The sequence below is a fragment of the Tachypleus tridentatus genome, chromosome 12 (assembly GCF_004210375.1).
Source record: "Tachypleus tridentatus isolate NWPU-2018 chromosome 12, ASM421037v1, whole genome shotgun sequence".
Taxonomy (NCBI): Eukaryota; Metazoa; Arthropoda; class Merostomata; order Xiphosura; family Limulidae; genus Tachypleus; species Tachypleus tridentatus.
Window position 1 is genome coordinate 34,707,671 of NC_134836.1, and position 23,735 is coordinate 34,731,405.

The 23,735-nt window shown below is 33.7% G+C and overlaps 2 long non-coding RNA genes across 5 annotated transcripts in view; both read right to left on the reverse strand.

Moving 5' to 3' along the window:
* LOC143235586 (uncharacterized) overlaps positions 1-23,735 on the reverse strand; it is a 211,195-nt gene that overhangs the window by 126,219 nt on the left and 61,241 nt on the right. The gene's annotated exons all lie outside the window — the stretch shown is intronic.
* The window catches only part of LOC143235588 (uncharacterized), a 63,589-nt gene that overhangs the window by 17,060 nt on the left and 22,794 nt on the right, over positions 1-23,735 (reverse strand). Inside the window, exons 1-4 of one of the 4 annotated variants that reach the window (XR_013019331.1) lie at positions 21,772-21,920; positions 20,961-21,068; positions 20,380-20,490; positions 9,232-9,296 (exon numbers count right to left, since the gene is read on the reverse strand). This is a non-coding gene — a long non-coding RNA (uncharacterized LOC143235588). Of the gene's footprint in view, positions 1-9,231; positions 9,297-20,100; positions 20,296-20,379; positions 20,491-20,960; positions 21,069-21,771; positions 21,921-23,735 lie in introns of those variants that run through there. The other 3 variants (XR_013019329.1, XR_013019330.1, XR_013019332.1) reach the window with 3 other exon arrangements.

Genomic DNA, 23,735 nt, shown 5'->3' on the forward strand with positions numbered 1-23,735 from the left:
TTAACTCAGTGCATACTGTCGCCTTCTTTGTTACACTGGTAATAAAGTGCCTATTTTTCAACCTGTTATACAGTGTTCTGGTGTATGGTATCTCTTTGTCCTGTGAGGTGACCATAAAATATGTTAGTCGATCAGATGATGTGAATTTTGGGTTCAGCACAGAATATTGTTAGAAATACTCCTGAACCAGCGCAGCTCAGCTAAACTCTGCCAAGACTAAAGCTCTGCGGTTGCGCAAGTGGGCCTCACCTGCAGACATTAAATGTCTAACCGGAGATTCTGTAGTCCAGACATTACATGGATCAATGATAAAATACCTATGTTCACTTAATTTATTCAATAATCTTACTATTTGCATATCTGGATAATTTTACTACACTGAATTAGGAATATGTTTCAACGACAGCAACTCGCTGATCTCTTAATATTTTCAATTCCTGATATGTTCTTCAAATAATTTTCTCTTCATAAATTCAACCTTATTCTAACATACATGAAACTTGTCTACCAAACTTAATTTGGTCTACATTTGGATATGAACAAAGTCGTATCTCGTGTATAAGAAAGCTAATCTAAATAGCAGAGTATAATTATGTCAAGCTGGACACCAACTTTGAAATGTCACACTAATCCATCACTTCAGTAGCTCTTTTGCTTTAACGTTGTTCCTCGTGGTTAAAGAATTTAGATGTAGGATACTATAAGTTATCTAAACTGTAATTGTCTAAGTTATTTCACCTTAGAATTTTAAATATTAAACAAGAGAAACTTAACTGGGAGAGTTGTGTGTATATTTAGCTGGGTAAAACATTTGTCTGTACGTGTCCTTCATTTAAGACTTCTAAATGTAAACCACAAAGTAACGTTTCTGAATAAATCAGATATTAATGTACAACTTAACATAAATATCAAATTTTACTTAATTTATGTCACATTTCTTCTTAAAGATCCTATGTGCACGTGGTGAAAAATGCACGAGTGGCCAAGAAGACGGATGTAAGTGCACTTTGTGCAACGAAAAGGATGAAAATGAAAAAAGTTTATGTAAGTGTACAAGTATGTAGATTCTTTCTTGTTATTATAAAAATTAATTGAAAGAAGTGACTTTGTACAGTTGTATCCTCTTTCTGTTACATATTTAATCTTTCTACAAACATCTTTTATGTGAATATCTGTAAAAGTACGGTACAATATCTACACTATCTTCTGAAGAAGTGATAATTGCTGGAAGCACGTTGTTAATGGAAGAATCCAGTTAACAAAAGTAATATTCACGAAATAATATGGTGTTATTATATAAATTGTAGGGAGGACATCAACTCGCACTTGTCAGTTAATATTAATAAGAGTGCACGTAATAACCAACAGGAGAAAGGGGAAATCATTGCAAAGGGACAATAGCAGTAGTGGCCGAACTTGCTTACTGTAAGAGCCACATTCGATAATCTTCTGATGTATGGGAGTCCAAAGACATAACAAATATTACACACACGCTTTTATTGTTACATGTACATTTTGTTACTTACATATTACATAAATATTAAAAAATACATTTGCGTAATAATATTTATTCATGTATGTGGATTGTTTATACATATATAGTCCAAATGTTTTCAAAGTCCTGGCTCATTGTTTTAAAGATGTTGAGCGTATTTAATACGGTAATGAACTACGAAAACATCTAAGAAAAATATGCAAATTTACATTTCATTAACATTAAATGAGACCGCCAAAATAAAAATAAAATGGGTTAGAACAGATATTTGTAATAATATTTATTTGTCTTAGTAAATTTCTGATCAAAACATGGAGGAAAATATCTAAAACATTAAAAGATATTTTAATCAGATACCATGTTACAAAACTTAAGTCTTATAATAGTTTTTTAACACATTGATACAATTATCAGACTATTTACTGCTGGTAGAGGTCTTGTGAGTTTCCATCTTGATTGTGGGTCGTTGAAATTCTGGCTGATATGTCGTCAAAGCTATACGAATTTGCTCCGTCGTATGTTGATTTGTAAGAACTGCACGATGCTTCGACTTCACAAACTTCACTACAAATACAGTGATTCACAGCAGTATGTCGTACACTGGTTTTCTTCAGTTCAGTCCATTGTCTTTCTGGAACTTTCTTGAAGAACTCATTTGTAGAATGGAATTTATGGATTAACGTTAGACCAAGCTTCTACTGTAGTTCTGTTAGTTCCATTTTCACAGCAGATGACTGGAACCAGAGATTTGAGAATTGGACAATCATCACTGGTTACATCAGCCATGAATGGATTTACAAGAAAGGCGAAGCAGGGCTTCAGTTTCTTCACCTCTTCAAAGCTTTCTAGAAAATGATGAATCAGTCCTTGTAATCTATCTTTGTATTATTCCAGTTTATTCTCTTTCATTTCAACATCAGAGAACGTATTTACTGTCTTTTTCAGATTAGGAAAGTAACTGAAGTTTCTGGATAAGTTCCAAGATGAGAGTCGAGGAACATTAGATCTTGCAACCATTTAGCCCATTAAGTGGCTCAGCGGTATGTCTGCCAAGTTACAACGCTAAACATCAAGTTTCGATACCCGTGGTGGGCAGAGCAGGGGCAGCCCATTGTTTAGCTTTGTGCTTAATTCAAAAACAACAACAACAGTATCTAATTATCACTTTCCAGTTGAGGATAGAATCTTTTCTCTTTTCAATAAAAGTAATAGTAGGATCCAAGATATCCACAAACCTTTTTAAGACATTACTGATTGATAGCCACCTCACAATGCAATAGAAAGAGACATCACTGGTTTTGTCTTCAAGCTCCAATACTTGAATAAAATTTTTTAATTGTCGGTGTGTCTTTCCATTTAAGTGTGTGAAATTTACAATTTTAAAAACAAATTTCATAACATCTTCATACTTGAAGTATCTGGCTATCAAGTGTATACGATGACTAATGCAATGAATAGCGAGAAACTTTGCAAAGCTGGAATTACTTTTCATAAGTGCCTTTAATCCTGCATCCCCCCCATCATTAGAAGTGCTCCATCATTTGCAACACTGAAGAGTTTATACAGTGAAATATCAGCATTTGTTAAGGCTCTATCAAGCACATATTTGATGTCAACACCACGAGTTCTTTCTTTTAGTGCCACTAGGTCATATATTTTATTTCACAATTACATGAAGTGTAGCATTATGCTGGCGTTTTGCTCTTAGTCGCTGAAGTTTTGCATTATTTGGATCTAACACTGCAACAACTTCAGTTATATTCTTATTAACAAATTCACAATCTGAATATGGACGCTTAGCACGACAAATATCCCATGATATAATAAAACTGGCTTTAGTCGTTGTATGAACTTCCTGACTGAATGTTGTAAACAACGTCTGCTAGCTAGATAATGATGATTTTAACAGTTAACTTGTTTTTCGGTAATTCTGATTTCGGTGGATAATCAGACAAAACGTTTTGCGATTTATTTCACAGTGGCGTTTCAACTTACTGGCTTTGTAATGACTAAGTAACACATTGCAGATAACACTTAAAATGTTTACCTCTTTAAATGGTGAGTGCAAAATCTTCCTCCCACCCTGGGTTAAAATTTCCCTTTTCATCTATATACTTTCACTTCTCACAATTTGATCACACCATCTTCCTTCATAAGCATTTCACAGACATTTCTAAAAAAATTAAAGTGAAAAGAAACAATAAGCTCCAAAACGCACAAACCAATGAAACTCAACAGCGCCCAGTATCACACTAACACTCCGTTAATTTCACTGCTCACAACACAGCCACACACGTCACAACACGCGATCGCAAGCCACTCCCACTAAAACTAACATTGTCACTACCAGTTTGTATGATTACTGATTCTCCAACATAATTCCTCTGTAATCCTTGGTGATCCGATATTTCCTTTATTCGAAAATCAATCTAACATTAAAATTATGATTTAAATTCTTAAATATATTTACTCACCATGAACATTAAACTTACGTTTTAATGCAGAGGACATATTTCATACCAAGTAAATAATTATAAAGCTTGAAATTTTATTTACCTTTTATATGGGCCGGTCATGGCTTGATAGATTAAGGCGTGCGATTCAAAATCTGAGGGTCGCGGGTTCGCATTCATCTCGCACCAAACATGCTCGTCTTTTCATCCGTGGTGGCGTTATAAAGTGTCGATCAATTCCACTATTCGTTGAAAAAGAGTTGCATAAGAGTCGGCGGTGGGTGGTGATGACTAGCTGTTTTCCCTCTAGTCTTAAACTACTACATTAGAGACAGCTAGCGCAGATAGCCCTCGAGTACCTTAGCGCGAAATTCAAAAACAACCTTCTAATGAATTGTGATGCAAAAAGCAGCTAACCCAACATACGTCCGCGAGCATTGTCTTGTCAATTAAAACACAGTGTGGCATAAGAAAGGAATAACGTTATTGCAGCCGAAAATACAGTTAAGACTATCAAATGGCTTAACTTGGTACGACATGTTTCATGGATATCGCTATTTAAGATGCAAACATGATTGCAGCTTGTCTGGACTCTCTTGTGTATTTAATATCTATAGTTTTTAATGTCTAGGTATTTTATGTTCTTACTATTACTACTTAAAATATCAAATTTTATTTTAAATCGTTTATTTAGATATCGACGATTACAAAACAAATTGAGTTTTTTTTTTCTATTGGGAAACATTGTGAATGTATCCTACTGAACATTATTACTTCTCTTTTTAGGTTTAAAACAGTCAGTTTCTCTGCATTTAAAATTAAACAAGCTCCTCCCTTAGCACATAATACAATTTGGAACTGAAGGTTAACACAGAAAACAATGTAACACATCATTTGTTTCACGAAAGTTTTCTCTTTATTTCTATTGATTATAAATAATACAAAATATTCAAACTATGAGCAGTTTATCAAGAAAGAGCAGGTGAGAAGGGAGTACTATTGTCTTGTTTACATAAAGAATTAAAATTAAATTTATGTTCTCCTGAATACAATGTATTGTAGTTCGTAATTGCATAGAATTGTTTGTTTGTTTCTTGAACTTCGCACAAAGCTACTCGAGGGCTATCTGCGCTAGCCGTCCCTAAAGACTAGAGGGAAGGCAGCTTGTCATCACCACCCATCGCTACCTTTTGAACTACTCTCTTACCAAGGAACAGGGCGCACATGTTTGACGCGACCGGGATTCGAACATGCGACCCTAAGATTACGAGTCGAACGCATTATCCCACCTAGTCATGCCGGGCTCAATTGCATAGAAAGTATTGAGTAAAATAACTTACTATTCATTCTTTTATTCAAAAATAATGAGACCATGTCACAGAAAAGCATTGATTTTAGTATTGTTTTTGAAGCACCGTTTCAATAGTGAGAGAATAAATGTATAATGATCCAAGTTCTAAATACAGTTAGGTTAAACTGTAATATTTGTTATTTATCTATTATTGGCTGATAATTCATGCATCCTCTTGTATAAATTGTTTTTTAAAGGAAGACCAAATTTCTGTAGTAAAACAAATTGCAAGATATAATGGTAACTTTGTTTTATAGTAGAATTATAATATTCAAAACATTACCGCTAACTAATAAGTACTATAAAAAAAGTATGCACCTCACGATAATGGTTGACACCTAAGTTCTGAGTTATCGTGTAGTAAAGAACAAGAAATGATTAAAATATTCACAGACTTTACCAGAACTTATGACTCAGTTATTACATGGATATTGTTATAAAAGGAAACTGTGTATAGTATTGTAAAATTATAGTGAGAAGATATTTAAATAGCTTTTCATTGAACAGTCGTCTCCACCGGTATGTCTGTAGACGTAAACTGTTAGAATCCGAGTTTCAATACTCGTGGTTGTCTATGCTCTGATAGCTTCGTGCTCAATAATAAAGAAACATTCTGCAAAGGCAGTACTGCAGCTTGTTTGATATTGTAATAGAACGTCAGCCTGACCTATTTGCAGTTTGTGGAAAGGATAATATGACATATGGACAGGATATGTTATGTTAGTATGATTTTATAGTTTACGAATCAGTGACAAAATAACATTAAAGGCTACAAAATTATACCTTCTATATTATAATAATAATTATTAATTATGAAAGAAATTAAAAATACTTTTTGTTGTTTCCATTATTTTGGTTTACTTCTATTAGTTTAAGTTACTAAACATTCTCTTTGTACTTTAACAACATAACGATACAACCTAAATTCTTGGGAAAAATTTTACTGGGTTTACAAAATATACCGGTCTTGGTTTCAGTTTGGTAGTATTTTCAACAAATCTGATCTTCGTCTTGAAAGTGTGAAATTAAATAAACACTTCTTTAACTGAAGTAATAATATCTACAGTTAAAGGGTAGAAATGAACTTTTAGTTAAAATTTTCATAGAGGAAAATATTCAAATCCGGAGCTGATATCGAATTTACGATATTACTTCCAAGTTTTTATTCAAATAGATTCCTTTATTAGATGTTTAAGTATAACATTGAAATCATAGACAACGTTCAAAAGTGGAAAAAAATCATTGATTTATAAGTAAAACAGGAAGACTGGTGAATATAATTAAACAGACACTGATAGTTTGTTCTTCTAGAAAGGGTTTAGCCACACAACCTTCCTTTACTTCTACTAGCAGTAGTAATGGTGGTACTGATACAACACCAGGACTTAGTTGTTCCAGAGTTTATGGCACTGATACTAACAATCCAAGGTTGCAGGTGGCCCTCGTGTTCTTGGAGGTATCTGGAACTAAGTCTCTGCAACATCTTTATTTCCCTTCAGTAGAGAAATTCATGGGGATCCGTAAGTATCTGAGGCTTCAATGTTACCCGGACTCATATTACGTGTCTAGCGTACGAAATTCAAAAACAAACCTTTCTTTCTTAGCGTCTTCGCAGCTTCTCCCGATTCTCATATTTTATTGATAAAGGTTTACGATGAATATGTTATCTTCGAATTTCAATAAATCATGTCATACAATCCCTAATCACGACTGGGATAAAGAGAAACGTGTCTGACCGCCCATGGTTATTTTTAATTTCCCGAAGCTACGGTCCGTTGTTTTTGTTCTCGTCTCCATATGTTTTAAATTATTTTCAAACAAAATAAACAATGTTACCCATATCCTTAAACATTTCCATTAAAATCTTTCCTTTGGCTTGTTTCCTTCACGTTTCAATCCAACAACAATACAGGAGCATAATTGTTTTTATACTACATGTGCACCACTAACAAGATTCTAGTTGTTTAAATATACGTAAAGTACACAATACAATAAAACACTTGATAAAGCTACAATGCTTTCTTGTAGTTAAGTAATTTCCGTTTTAATTATTTTCAGTATAATCTTAACCTGCTTTGAGAAGAGCTTACATAACTCTACATTTGTAGAAACTTTTGTCGTCATCTGAGACTTTCTTTTACAATCTAGTTAACTTCCATCCGTTTTCATTATCACGCTTACATTTTTTTTTTATTTTAAGTGTGCGGAAAATATTTAAAACAAAGTAAATGTTATATTTCATCATGTGTAATTTGAAAGTCTGACTGATGTTGTTTGTCACTACTGAACTTTCTGAGGTATATATTATAAAACGTTATGCATTTGATGAATACTGTGACCCCACATCGCAGTAAAACTGTTACAACCTCACGTTATAAAACTTAAGGATTACAAAGAATATCAAACTTCTCAAAATTATATGCACCTTACAAGTTCTAAACGTAAGAGTGACTAACCGTGCAAGGCTCGTAATTTCGTTTTTGGATAGTTAATTACCTGTCAAAAACAAAACATCACCCAGTACACTGTTACCACTTCTCTTACTTTGTGTTTGGGTTTAGTCTGCCGTTGAAGAGTTTTAGATTTTAAAAAGCTGACCAGCACCAAAAGGAAAACCTAATACATATTGAAAAAGCTAACGATAATTACTAATTATTATAGATATTATTCGAGCAAAACAAGCATAGCCTTATATTTAATTGTTTATATAAACAAGACTAACTTTCCCCCTCGAACTGTCAGAGTTCAATAAAGTGTTAATAGTTAAGATGATTTAAATTATTCACAAACAGACAAAGCTTATATTTTAATCTATCAAATGATATATTGTTTTCCGTTATCCTCCAGTTAGAAATTATATAGCAAGGACGGAGTTTAATTTATAATGTAAAAACTACCTGTTCGAAACGCGACAATAGTAGTTATCTTTAGTAAAGTATATTTATAATTCTGATGCCGAGAATCCCACTTTGAATAAAGATGCATCCAAGAACAGCTGGTGATGGTATTAAACAATTAAGTAGAGAACAAGAAAAAAATTATCAATAGAAGTGTTACTACCTATACCAGCCTTTGGGCTAAATTCACAATGTGCAAGTGGGAAAAAAAAATGGAACATAAAAATACCTAAACTACAGTTATTACTTTGGTAGAAGCAGTGTTAAGAGATCTCTTCATTTTATTTAATAACACAATATTTCACAAAAAGGTACCACATTGCTACAGATATTTGCATGAAAACAACTTTAATATTTAAAATATACGTTGTGTAATTATAGTTTGTGGAAGGATTAACGTATCAATGAATGAAACGTAAAGAACAGACAGGTAATAGGTCACTACATGATATTATAAAAACTATACGTTATAAACACTCCCGTACCTCATGCACCTCCTTTACGTTATTCGAGACAAAGTGTAATTTATCTATTTTATATTTTTCAAGGCCCTACATATATTTAATAATAATAAAGTTAAAGGGTTGTACTGTAATTAACCAACTAATTTATGAAAGCGTTTCAAAAGTGTTCCTGTGGTATTGAATGATTGTAATATCACAATAAATGAAAGCACAAGTTCTATACCAATTATATTGTTTAATAAAACTGGTGGTAAACAGTTCCGTAAAATGTAAACGTATTATTGTATGATTTAGAAACTCTCGATTTCACCTAAAAATAAGATTATTTAATGAGTTTGAAATATAGTTACAACGTAAGAGTGTTCGTTCAAATACAAAGTAACAATTACGCTTCACCAGCAGTCGAATTTTCTGGACTTCCGAAAAGAAAAGGAATTGTTTGTAAAAATAGTTTATTTGAAAGACGTTAAACAAATGGTAAAATAAACAAACTATAATATTGGAAACAATTTCAAAAACAAATAAATAAAACGAATAATCTAGTAAACGAATTGAACTGGAACCAGCCCAAGGGATAGAAGAAACTTCATTCTTTCTTACTGCACGTGCAGGACGTACAACTGCAGGGTTCACCTTCTGCAAAGGAAATAAGATTAGATGTCATTTTAAAGGATTATTTACACAAATAAATAAGTCACTCTGGAACAATTTTTCAATACTAACTACTAAGAGTTGACATATCTGTACACTTGCATGGACTTCCCTCAGGGTCGTCTTTTCTCATGCACGAAGTACACTTACATCCGTCTTTCTGGCCGCACGTGCACTTATCGCTACAGGCGCACGTAGGATCTTGAAAGATCAGTATGGTAGACACTTAGTTGTATTTTAAGTGTTGTTAAATATATACACAGCTGGTAATGTTAATAAATGAAGAAAGTGACCAAGGCTTCAGAATGTTATTGTACTTTTGATTTTATGAATTTAAGTATACTTTCTTACAATAAAAGAAAAAAATAGAATTTCAGGTATTTTGTTATCACAAATGTTAAGGACGTAGAAGACTAATTTACAAAATGATATATGCATAGTTATTTTAACAGTTATGCACATCAGTAGTTTTTATAAGTCCGATTATTTGTGGTGTATTAATTTGTTTAGTTTACCCAAGACAGGGAATTGACCTTTTCTATAGAACTATATTGTAACAATATAGCCCATTTCACCCCACGCCGCAAGAATTACAAAGTTCAGCAGTTACTACAACAGAATGTAGTTATTTTATAACATCGACTAGTTAATATTTTAAGGGTGTGTAGGTGTGGTGTAAGAAAACAGTTAATACCTTTACACTTGCAACTCCTATCAGTTTGGTCTTTTTTGTTGCACGTGGTGCACTTACATCCTCCTTCCTTCCCACACGTGCACTCTTTAGTGCATGTGCACAATGGATCTTTGAAGAACAGAAAGAGTACAAGTGTTTATAGCTATTACGCGATTTATAATAGTAATACGTGTACAAAATAATGCAAACTGCTCAGTTAACATGTATAAAAGGTGAAGAAACGAACAAATGAAGTTCATATTACGTAAATATGTATCAATTACATGAAGGTTTCTCAGTAATACAAAACTCAAGTAAGTTAATGAATTAACGTTTATAATGACAATAATAACCAAAATCACTTTCGATTCGAGACCACAAGTACATCATTGGAAGAGAATCACCTGTAAAATCATTGTAATAGTTGTACATGTTCAACTAAGATAGTTATTATAAGGTCACGTTTTTCAAATAAAACATTCTTCAGTTATCAGCTTTACACAACATAAATACTATTTCGTCGTTAGGGAAAGTTATGTGAATAATAAGATTTAATTGTTATATTTAAGACTAAACAAGATATAGATAATCTGAATCACGAAGTATTAAATGAACAAAGGCCCACACTACTACTTCACCAAACATGGGAAGTCAACATTCAAAGAAGGAAGATATGTAGCAGTGTTTGTTACTATTAAACAGCCACAAATGCATATTTATCTGGAATAAAACACAATTCCGCCAATATCCTTTTATCCTTTGTCATATAATATTATCGTCTACACAAACTGTGTTTGTTTATCATGTAATACAAACCCCACAACTTACCTCCGCATTTACAAATCGATTCGGACATTGTTTTTAATTTGAAATTTATTTATACATCCAAACACAACTTCCACTAAAACTCAAGTAGCGCATGAACGTTTTATATTGACCAAGTGCAAGAGTCGTGTGCAAAATAACCAACAACGAACCATGTGTTATATCTATTCAATCATAATAAGTAATCATGTCTTAATTAGTGTAAAGAATAATAAAACAAAATATTTATCATAATTGTTTTGAACGTGACCAAAACAGGTGTTCACTTTGCTGTCTACTATTTGTGATTAAAACACGCGTAACTTCAGATCCTAGGTCTATAAGTTTCTCATGTTTTTCCAGCTTCTTGTGCTAAACGTAACAAAATATAGTAATATCTCCTGTCCACCCCATCATTGGCAAGTTTGTTGGCTTAAAAGGCTGAAAGTCGAATTTCTATATAAACAAACCAAAACAACAATGTAATAAATAAAGCATAGATAACTAATACGTAAAAGTAAAGGGTGAAACTTACTACAAATGTAAGTGTGAATCGTGACAAATTAACAAAGAATAATTCAGTTTAGGGCCGCCAGAATTGGTTATATAACTCACTATAGTGATCTTTGTTTGTTTTGGAATTTACAAATTAGGGCTATCTGTGATAAGAATAATTAGCAGTAAGATTAAGAGAAGCTCAGCTAATTGGTTATATAAGGATAGTTTAGTGGGATTGACCGTCACTTAATAGTGATACATGTTGGCGCGACTCAGGCGCGTAGCTTCATTCGGATTAAGCGCACGCCTTAATATAAAGAAGTGATACAGAGCTGCTGGTTTATATAAAGAATTGATAGAGAATGATGGTTTATATTTAATTATCATTCAAGTTTTTTCTCCGGCAAGATAATTATTGTAAATTCAAAATGCCAACACTATCAGCTGTATTAAATACTGATAAACTTCTTATTGCAAAATTTTAATATCGAAACGTCTCCTAAGCTCGATCACTCTCTCCGACTTACCAGAATATCACCAAAAAGTGTGAGATATTTTAAAACTCTTCTCAGTTATGTTTATAAAAGAGCGCTACCATTTTCACTTTTCTTTCTGTTGGAATATTTGGTGTAGGTGTTTTTTTCTTTACTCTGCCATTTATATAATACAATTGCTTATGTTATGTTTGATTTTTGCAGTTGGAACAAGAGAAATAAAAAGTGTTTGTGTCTATGTATAGACATAGATACACCAGACCACCTAATCTTGTTTATTTGGCCACAGATGTGAAAACTGGTGTAGTTAGGGAGAAATTTAGACCTTTTACGTTTGTTGGTTCTGTGCCTTTGACAAGTGTCACTGCTAAACCTATGACCATGCGTAATTTACGTGGTAAAGAGACAGCTAATCCATTGTTCTTAGAAGGTATACTGCCTTTAAATTCCAGTTCTGCTACTGATGAGGTAGATTTGTTAATTTTCTTCTTTATAACATTTGTTTAACATCAGGCTAATTTTCCGGACCAGTTGTGGTTGGAGTAAGACCTACTCTGCCAACTAAGGGTGTATCATTACCGTTGGGAAACGATTTGGCTGGGGAGAAGTTGTTGATGAACCCAAGATGGTCAGCAAGGTGACCTTTCTTTGGACTAAGGATGATGTTATTGACGAAGAGAATCCAAAGTAATTACTTTTTATGAATCAAACATAAAAGAGAAACTCAAAATAACACAAACCAGTTACGCAGATGATTATTTAATTGACATTATCTTGGATTTCAAAACTGCTTCAGATCGATGCTGTATGTTTTCAATGAGTGATTGATTGACATCTTTGTATGAGTAATACAAAAAGATAATCTTCCATGTTTGGCTCGAGATCTTTCATTAATCGGTTTAACTCAGCCCATTAATTCTCATATTTCTAAGATATCTTTAACTGACTCTACAATTGCAGAGAAACTTGTTTGATCATTTTGTAGGCTAACTGTAATAATTTGATCTAAAACACTACAGCAAGTGCACAACAATTTTTGGTGAAAAAATGTAACTGAAGTCGTGAAAGGTTCAGGCATTTACGGAAGTCAGCGTTAGAATTAAGATTCGAAATCATATTTGAGCAGATCTCGTAGAGTGAGTTCGAAAAACATATATTTTTACATATTTTTATGTTATCTAATAGATGTAACAAATTAGCATTTTCATAGGAAAAGAAATATTTGTTTGCTCACTACCTGTATATTCAGCTATTGTTTTCTTTTGATATTATGGTAAAAGATTATTAAGTTTGTTTTGTTTGTTTTTGAAATTTCGCACAAAGCTACTCGAGGTCTATCTGTGCTAGCCGTCCCTAATTTAGCAGTGTAAGACTAGAGGGAAGGCAGCTAGTCATCACCACCCACCGCCAACTCTTGGGCTACTCTTTTACCAACGAATATTGGGATTCACCGTCACTTATAACGCCCCCACGGCTGGGAGGGCGAGCATGTTTGTCGCGACGGGTATGCGAACCCGCGTCCCTAAGATTCGATACTTAATACGCTTGGCCATGCCAGCCTTATTTATTAAGTCCACAGGGTAATTTTGACTTATTTTTCATGTTTGTGTACTTTGTTTGAAACCTTTTTTTTTTATTCTGTTAACAATGATTTCGTTAGTTATGTACTAATTGCCTATGAAGGATGAAACGTTAAACGAAATAAAACTAAACTTTTTTGAAACCTATTTCAGTTTATGTTTAATAATTACATTTCATTTTTCTTACCGTTTAAATATTTTGTAGACCAAACTTTGAATGTGTAATACGTCCAAAATCATTAAACCAAATACTTGACATAGATATCACTTATCTATGATCCCGTTCTGAAACTGACATTAATAAACTTAGTGATTCTTCAAAGTATACATAGTTTGAGGGTGGTGATGGAACGTAAACCTTCAGATTTCAAAAATCTAAATCTTTGGATCATTTGTATTGAGAGAAATAATTTGCAACAGTTTCTAATATTCATAAGAGGATAGTCCCTTACTACAAAATTGCCATAGAAACGACACTTATTAATTGCAGTTGGTTGGATCTTTGTTTATCTACCAATACGAAGAGATATACTTCATGTATGAATTTCAATGTTCAGAATGACTGCAAATATTTAAGATCTTAGAGTTAACTGTAAGAGTTTATTAATCAATGCACCAACCAAACTGTTTCCTTGTGTTTTAAGTTATTTATTTTCAAACACAAATTAAACAATGTAATAACGAATATTTTGAAACCACATTTCCAGTAAAATATTTTCTTTGGAATGTGTTATTGTCATTTCATTCCAATGACAATGCAGGAGTAGTATTCTTTTATACTACATGTGTATAACGCACGAGAGTTTAGTCCTTTAAAAAAATATCAGTAGTTCGGTAACAAACAACTGATAAAGCTACAGACATTAAATTCTCTCCTCATTGGTACAACGGTATCTCTTCAGACATGCACCGTCAGAAACCCGTTTCTACTTTTAATGGGTAGAGTACGGATAACCCACTGTGTACCTTTTGCTTATTTCCAAACAATCAATCAGACATTAAATTTCCTTACATGTTCTTCTCATTTATTACACTTACATTCTCTAGCACAAATGTACAGAAAATCTCTAAAACAGCAATATAAATGTTAATATTCATGATGTGTAATTTGTTGATATGTGATACTATTCTCTTTAATTATGTTTTATAAAACGTAATGCAGTTGAAGTTTTGCGTTACCAAACATCACAGTAAACTCTGACCACTATAAGATATAGTTTCTCTTTTCGTACCTTAATAAAAGTTCGAAGTATACGTAAGTTACAATCTGTGTAAAGTTTTTAAATTTTTCTTTCATAATCACCTGTCAAAAACACAAATCACATCGAACAATGTTTCCACTTTCCCTCCAATGTTTTCAAAACCCAAACTATCATTGAGCTGCTTTAGATTTGAAAATCTTCCCATCACCACAAAATACCCAAGAAGTGATTTGGAGTAGGATTTAAAAGACAAAAACAGAAACATTTAAGATATGATGGGGGTAAATTGCACACTTTGGCCAATGTACTTGACTTATGAGGACTTGCTGATTTTGAGAAGAGCCTAGATTTTTCAAGTCAAGATTTCAGCAACAACTAATGAACGTGCTAATGCTGCTAAGAAGTCTGAAGATGTCCTCATCCTTGGATCAAAGTATTATTGTTATAATTATTTTTACTACAAATATTAAGTGAGTGATAGGTTGTTTTAGGAATCCGTTGTATTGTTAATGTTTTCAAAATGTGATGTATATATCTGTAATAGGCAGAAGGGATCTAGGAATATAAACCATCTGGGGAGACCTTGTAATCCATGCCGATGTTATACAACTTGCAAATGGAAGAAAGTTCCTATGAGAATGCGATAAAAGCAAGTCCAAGGATTAATTGCCACAAGTGACTGCGCATGTGTGATCCAAGAAATATTTTCCTATGCCTTCCCAATGAAACTTCACACCATCAGTATGGCAACCAGATTGTAGGCTATAGACGAAGCCAGTTGATGTTTAGCGTGAGGTGTTTCCTTGTATAACCCAAGAAGTAAACTGCTCAAAAAACTAAAGGAACAAGTACATTTTCTTATAAAATTTATCTCCGTGTTCTAAATGTGATAATATTTTTATTTTTTAGGTAATTTGCATCATTTCAGTTCCATCTGTATCCATATTTTAATGTGTGATAAGCGGTAAAACATGGAGCAATAAAATTTTTAAAAATGGTCAATATCACCAAAACCGATATCCCATATGAGACAATATTTTAAACAGTTCACTTGCGTGTATTTAAGAAATGTTTAAAACATTCAATGTCTAGTGCGACTTCCAAGGGCTGAGATGCACTTCTGACATCAATTTCGCGCACTTTGAATCACTCTATTGGTGTTATCTTGAGGTATGTTAGGGTATTCGTCTACCAGGGCTTGTCGGAGTTCCTGTACATTCTGAAAAGGGTGCTGGCTTTTACTTACGCGCCATGACAACATATCCCAAAAATGTTCAATCCAATTTATATCTGAAGATCTGGCGCGCCACTTAAAAGTCTCTATTCTTTCCTCTTCAAGCAACTACATACACTGTCTGGCGACATGGGATCACGTGTTAATTTGCATGAGAATGAACGCATCGCAAAAGACCTCAGAATGGTTTCCAGAATTTCGTCTCTATATCGTCGTGCATTCAGAGCTCCGTTGTCGAGGAGAAATATGTCCATGCGGCCACCCAAGCTTATGCCTGCCCAGACCATTACAGAATCTCCTCCATAAGCGTCGACCTGCACATGTTAGAGGCTGAAAATCGCTCTCCTCGGCGTCTTCACATTCTCGCACGTCTATCATCACGAGAAAGAGTGAACCAACTCTTATCTGTCCATAGTACAGTTGCCCATTGACGAAGTTTCCGGTCCAGGTGCTAATGAGCAAACTCCATCCTGGCTGAACGGCATCGTGCTGTCAGAATAACGCCTTTTGCAGGTCGTCTGGCCTTAAGACGTCCTTTGTGCAGACAATTGCAAACTGTTTGGGTCAACACATGGGTTCCAGTGGAATACTGAAGATGATTTCGCATAGATCGGTCCGTAACTAACCTGTCCCACAGAGCGATAGTCACAATCTAGTTGTCCTCTTTGGCTGTTGTGCAGTGATGACGATCTTGACATGGTTTCCTGACATAAGAGTTCGTTTCCTGGTAAAACGCAAAAATCGATTAATGACGATTGGTGACACACCGACGCGCTGTGTTAACCTTCTTTGTCTCTGGTCATTTTTCAGCATTTAGACTGCCCTGGCTACCCCGTTTTCTGTCAGTAGGAGCCTGACTGCTTGGTTACACAAGATCAAGGTACACATTGATAAAAGAAACCAGAGAAGATCCACGTTGGGGTTTATTTCGAGAATTAATGCGGAATGCATAATTTCACGTAACATATTTATATAGGGTACTTTGATGTCGTATTCTCCTGAAGTGAGGTGAGTTTCGTTTCAGTTCCTTCGTACTTCACTCGCAAGCTTAAAAAATACACTTGCAGACGAATGGGTATGTTTTCATCCATAAATTTAGTTATCACAAAATATTCTGAAATATGTAGTTATTTCTATAAATTTATTGAGCAGTATATTTTCCTTCATCTGGCATGAAGTGTTTCCTTGTTTGGTACAGACAACAATGGCAGCATGTCTACAACAAGCTGGTTTAATTAAACATAGCTATGCTGGAGGAAAATCATGAAATCCATGAGTTTGGTGGGCAAATATTATGCGAGTGAGAATGTGTGGAAGTAAACATTACCACCCCAAATCCACTAATTGCCCAGCACCTAGTTCAGTAATTAAATATTTACTTCTACACATCTGGCAATCTCAGCATTTATATCCAGATTTCTGGTATTTAAATTAACGTCTTTCGCTAGTTTTTTTGAAACGCAAAGGCCTCAGTCATTGTTCCTTACAGATTCCTGCTATACACCTTCACATACGACAGTAACCAGAATGTAATCATCGTCAGGTGATGACCGAAGAAGGTCGAAACGTTGTTCACTCTTCTATGTAAAATATTTTCTTTCTAAATAAGACTTTCTAGCTTATTATTCACGTGTTGTCTCTACATCCACTGGCAGTACTAATGGTGGTACTGATACAACACCAGGACTTAGTTGTTCCAGAGTTTATGGCACTGATACTAACAATCCAAGGTTGCAGGTGGCCCTCGTGTTCTTGGAGGTATCTGGAACTAAGTCTCTGCGACATCTTTATTTCCCTTCAGTAGAGAAATTCACGGGGATCCGTAAGTATCTGAGGCTTCAATGTTACCCGGACTCATATTACGTGTCTAGCGTACGAAATTCAAAAACAAACCTTTCTTCCTTAGCAGCTTCTCCCGATTCTCATATTTTATTGATAAAGGTTTACGTTGAATATGTTATCTTCGAATTTCAATAAATCATGTCATACAATCCCTAATCACGACTGGGATAAAGAGAAACGTGTCTGAAACGTTATTTTTAATTTCCCGAAGCTACGGTCCGTTGTTTTTGTTCTCGTCTCCATATGTTTTAAATTTTCAAACACAACATAAACAACGTTACCCATAAATATTTCCATTAAAATCTGTCTTTTGGCTTGTTTCCTTCACGTTTCAATCCAACAACAATACAGGAGCATAATTGTTTTTATACTACATGTGCGCCACTAACAAGATTCTAGTTGTTTAAATATACGTAAAGTACACAATACAAGAAAACCTTGATAAAGCTACAAACAATGTTTTCTTGTAGTTAAGTAATTTCTGTTTTAATTATTTTCAGTATAATCTTAACCTGCTTTCAGAAGAGCTTACATATCTACATTTGTAGAAACTTTAGTCGTCATCTGGGACTTTCTCTTACAATCTAGTTAACTTCCATCCATTTTCATCATCACGCTTACATTTTTTATTTTAAGTGTACAAAAAATATTTAAAACAGCAAAGTAAATGTTATATTTCATCATGTGTAACTTGAAGGTTTGACTGATGTTGTTTGTCAGTACTGAACTTTCTCAGGTATATATTATAAAACGTCATGCATTTGATGAATACTGTGACCCCACATCCCAGTAAAACTGTTACAACCTCACGTTATAAAACTTGCAAGGATTACACAGAATATCAAATATCCAAAATTATATGCACCTTACAAGTTCTAAACGTAAGAGTGACTAACCGTGCAAGGCTCGTAAGTTCTTGTTTGGATAATTAATTACCTGTCAAAAACAAAACATCACCCATTAGACTGTTACCACTTCTCTTACTATCTCTTCTGGGTTTAATCTGCAGTTGAAGTGTTTTAGATTTTAAAAACCTGACCAGGACTAAAAATAAAACCTAATACATATTGAAAAGCTAACGATAATTACTAATTATTATAGATATTATTCGGGTAAAATAAACAGCCTTATATTTAATTGTTTATATAAACAAGACTCACTTTCCCCGTCGAACTGTCAGAATTTCATAAACTGCCAATAGTTAAGATGATTTATATTATTCTCAAACAGACAAAGCTTATATTTTAATCTATCAAATGATATATTGTTTTCCGTTATCCTCCAGTTAGAAATTATATAGCAAGGACGGACTTTAATTTATAATGTAAAAAACTACCTGTTCGGAACGCGACAATAGTAGTTATCTTTAGTAAAGTATATTTATAATTCTGATGCCGAGAATCCCACTTTGAATAAAGATGCATCTAAGAACAGCTGGTGATGGTATTAAACAAATAAGTAAAGAACAAGAAAAAAATTATCAATAGAAGTGTTACTATCTATACCAGCCTTTGTGCTACATTCACAATGTTCCTAAAGAAAACACATCTAATTTGTTTTGTAATCGTTTTTTGTCTAAAGAGAAAACGTTAAGATATATTTCAACTGGTAAAAATACGAAAATGTAGAACCTAAAATTTTAAGAAATTTAAATATCAAAACAAAAAATCCATATCAGGTCACAAAAGAGCAACTCGTTTTTTCGCATCTGCTCTTAAAAGCAGCATTCTATGTAGCAGATCTGTAAATTATTCGATGTTGTTTACGCGTTATTTAATAACGCCATATTATTTCAAGGAGTAGCTCGATTGTTAGCAATATTCTTTCGTTGACAATGTGCTCCCTGCAGTTATTACTTTGGTAGAAGAGAGTGTAGAAAGAGGTACCACATCCCTACACATATTTGCATTAAACATCTTTAGTATTTAAAATATACATTGTGTAATTATAGTTTGTGGAAGGATTAACGGATCAATAAATGAAACGTAAAGAACAGACAGGTAATAGGTCACTACATGATATTATATAAACTATACGTTATGTACACTCCCGTTACTGATGCAGTTCGTTTGCGTTATTCGAGACAAAGTGTAATTTATCTACGAGATTCTTCGCGGCCCTAAATATATTTAATAATTAAGTTAAAGGGGTGTACTGTAATCAACCGACTAATTTATGAGAGCGTTTCAAGAGTGTTCCTGCGTTATTGAGCGATTGTAATATCACAATAAATGAAAGCACAAGTTCTATACCTGTTATATTCAATAAAATTGATGGTAAGCACTTCCCTTAAATCTAAACATATTATTGCAAAAATCAGAAATTCTTGATTCACCTTAAAAAACAAGGTTATTTAACGAGTTTGAAGTATAGTTACAACGTAAGAGTGTTCGTTCAATTACAAAGTAACAATTACGCTTCACTAGCAGTCGAATTTTCTGGACTTCCGAAAAGAGAAGGAATTGTTTGTAAAAATAGTTTATTTGAAAAACGTTAAACAATGTTTAAATAAACAAATTAATATTGGAAACAATTTAAAAAACAAAAATAAACGAATAATCTAGTAAAGGAATTAAACAGGAACCAGCCCCATGGATAAAAGAAACTTCATTTTTCCTTGCTGCACGTGCAGGACGAACAACTGCAGGGTTCTCCTTCTGTAAAGGAAGATTAAACGTTATTTTATAATTATTATTTACACAAACAAGTCACTCTTAAATAACTAGCAAGAGTTTACATACCTGTACACTTGCATGGACTTCCCTCAGTGTCGTCTTTTCTCATGCACGAAGTACATTTACATCCGTCTTGCTGGCCGCACGTGCATTTGTCGCTACAGGTGCACGTAGGATCTGAAGAGATTAGTATGGTATAGAGTTTCTTCTATTTTAAAATTTGTTAAATATATACATAGCTGATAATGCGAATAAATTAAAAAACAAAAGGCTTCAGGATGATATTGTACACTTGATTTCATAAATTAAGTATATTTATTATATACAGCAAAAAAAAAAACAGAATTTCAGATATTTTACATTGAATAATGTTTATAATATCGTATCCATACAGGTATTTGAACAATCTTGTACAGCAGTAGTTTTCAAAATGCCCGATTACGAGTTATGCATTATTCGTTTAGCTTAACGAAGACAGTGAAGTTATCTTTTCTGTAGAACTATGTTGTAAAATCAGTCCACTGCAACACGCCGCAAGAATTAATAAGCAAAAGCAAAGTAGTTACTAAAACATGTCGTTATTTTATAACATCCCTCAGTTAATATTTTAAGCGCGTGTTGGTGTGTAGTAAGGAAACTGTTAATACCTTTACACTTGCAACTCCTGTCAGTTTCTTCTTTCTTGTTGCACGTGGTGCACTTACATCCTCCTTCCTTCCCACACGTGCACTCCTGAGTGCATGTGCACAGTTGATCTTTGAAGAAGAGAAAGAGTACAAGTGTTTATAGCTATTACGCAGATTTATATAGTAATACGTGTACAAAGTCATGCATCAAACCGTTCAGTTGATATTTATAAAAAGGGGAGAAGTATACAAATAAATAAACAGTTCATATTACAATAATTTATGCATCATGTCAAGATTTCTCAAATCATACAAAATTAAGTAGTTGAACGTATTAATGTTTAATAATGACAATAATAAAAATACTCGATTCTAGACAAAAAGTACATCAGTGGAAGAGAAGAAACCTAAATAGAAATCATTGTGAAAGTTGTATGTTTAAGGCTAATTATAGTCATAAAGTAATCACAAAATTTACTTTTAATAAGACAAACATTCTACAGTTAACAGCTTCTCACTGCGTAAAAACTAAGTGGTGATTAAATAAATCATAAATGGGAAGATTTATCTAGCAAGTTTAATATCAAATAAACAAACATTAAAATTCTTCAATCACGAAGTATTAAACAAAGAAAGGCCCAAACCAATGCTACACACAAAATGTGAAGCCAACATACAAAATACGTAATAATACTCTGTCTATTAAACAGCCGCGAATGAATAATTTTCTAGAGTAAAACACATTTGCGGTAAAATCCTCTTATCACACGAAATTATTTTCAATCACAAACAGTGTGTTTCTTCATCGTGTAATACAAATAACGCAACTTACCACCGCATTTACAAATTGTATCGGACATTGTTCTTAGTTTAAAACTTACTTGCACTGAAACACAACTTCCACTCAAACTAAACACGCGAGTGATGTTTTTATATTCGCCAAGTGCAAGATTCGTGTGCAAAATGAGCAATAACGAACCATGTGTTATTTCTAGCCAATCACGAGTAAATATGTCCTAATTAGTATCAAGAATAATATATCCAAATATTTATCACAAGTAATTTGAACTTGGCCAGAAAAAGTGTTCGCTGTATTGTCTACTATTTCTGATTTAAACACACGTAACTTCAGATATTAGGTGTATCACTTTCTAATGTTTTTCCAGCTTCTATTGTTAAACGTAACAGAAAATAGTAATAACTCCTGTCCACCCCTTCTGTGGCAAGTTTGTTGGCTTAAAACGCTGAAAGTTCGGGTTTCAATATAAACAAAGCAAAACGACAATTTAATAAATAAAGCATACATAACTAATACACAAAATTAAAAGGGTGAAAGTTACCATGTAAGTGTGAAGTGACATTACCAAATGGTTAGAAATTTTCACTCACGTCAGATTTACAAATTAGTCTGATAAGAATAATACAGCCACCAAGTGCTCAATGAATTGGTTATATAAGGATAGTTTACAGTGATACACTAGCTTCATTCATAACAATATAAAGAATCAATACAGAATGCTGGTTTATATTTAATGGCAAATAGTTTATTAAAATCATTATTTAAGTTTTTTCTCCGACCAGATAATTATTGTAAATTCAAAATGCTGACACTATCAGCTGTATTAAATACTGATAAACTTGTCATTGCAAACTTTTAATATCAAAACGTCTTCTCAGCTCGACCACTCGCTCCTACTTTTCACTTTGTCACCAAAAAGTGTGAGATATTTTAAAACTGTTCTCAGTTCTGTTTATAAAAGAGGGCTACCATTTTCTCTTTTCTTTTATTGGAATATTTGGTGTAGGTGGTTTGTTCTTTGCCTGGCATGGCCTAGCGCGTTAACGCGTGCGCTTCGTAATCTGAGGGTCGCGGGTTCGCGCCCGAGTCGCGCCAAACATGCTCGCCCTCTCAGCCGTGGGGGCGTTATAATGTGACGATCAATCCCACTATTCGTGGGTAAAAGAGTAGTCCAAGAGTTGGCGGTGGGTGGTGATGACTAGCTGCCTTCCCTCTAGTCTTACACTGCTAAATTAGGGACGGCTAGCACAGATTGCTCTCGAGTAGCTTTGTGCGAAATTCCAAAAACCAAACCAAGGTTTTCTTCTTTACTCTGCCATTTCTGTAAAAATTGCTTTTGTTATGTTTGATTGTTGCAGTTCGAACAAGAGAAATCAAAAGGGTTTGTGTCTGTATATGGACATAGATTCACCAGACCACCGATGTTGCTTCTTTGACCACAGATGTAAAAACTGATGTAGTTAGGTAGAAATTTAGATTGTTTACGTTTGTTGGTTCTGTGTTATTGGCAAATGTCTCCGCTAAACCCATGCCCATACGTATTTTACGTGATAATGACACAACTAAACCATTATTGTTAGAAGGTATACTGCCTTTAACTTCCAGTTCTGCTACTGATGAGTCTGTTATTTCTCAGGGCATTAAAGGTATATTTGTTAATTTTCTTCTTTTTACATTTGTTTAACATCAGACCTATTTTCGAGACATGTTGTTGTTGGAGTAAGACCTGGCTGTTGGAAAACGATTTGGTTTGGGGAAAGTTGTTGATAAACCCAAGATGGTTAGCAAGGTGACCTCTCTATTGTCTAAGGATGATGTTATTGTTGAAGTGAATCCAAAGTATTTACTTTTCAATAATCTAACATAAAATGAAACTCAAAATAACGAAAACCAGTTTTGCAGGTAAATATATAGTGGACATTGTATGTTTTCAATGAATGATTCACTGACCACCTTTTTAAGTAATACATAAATGTAATGTGACGTATTTGGCTTGA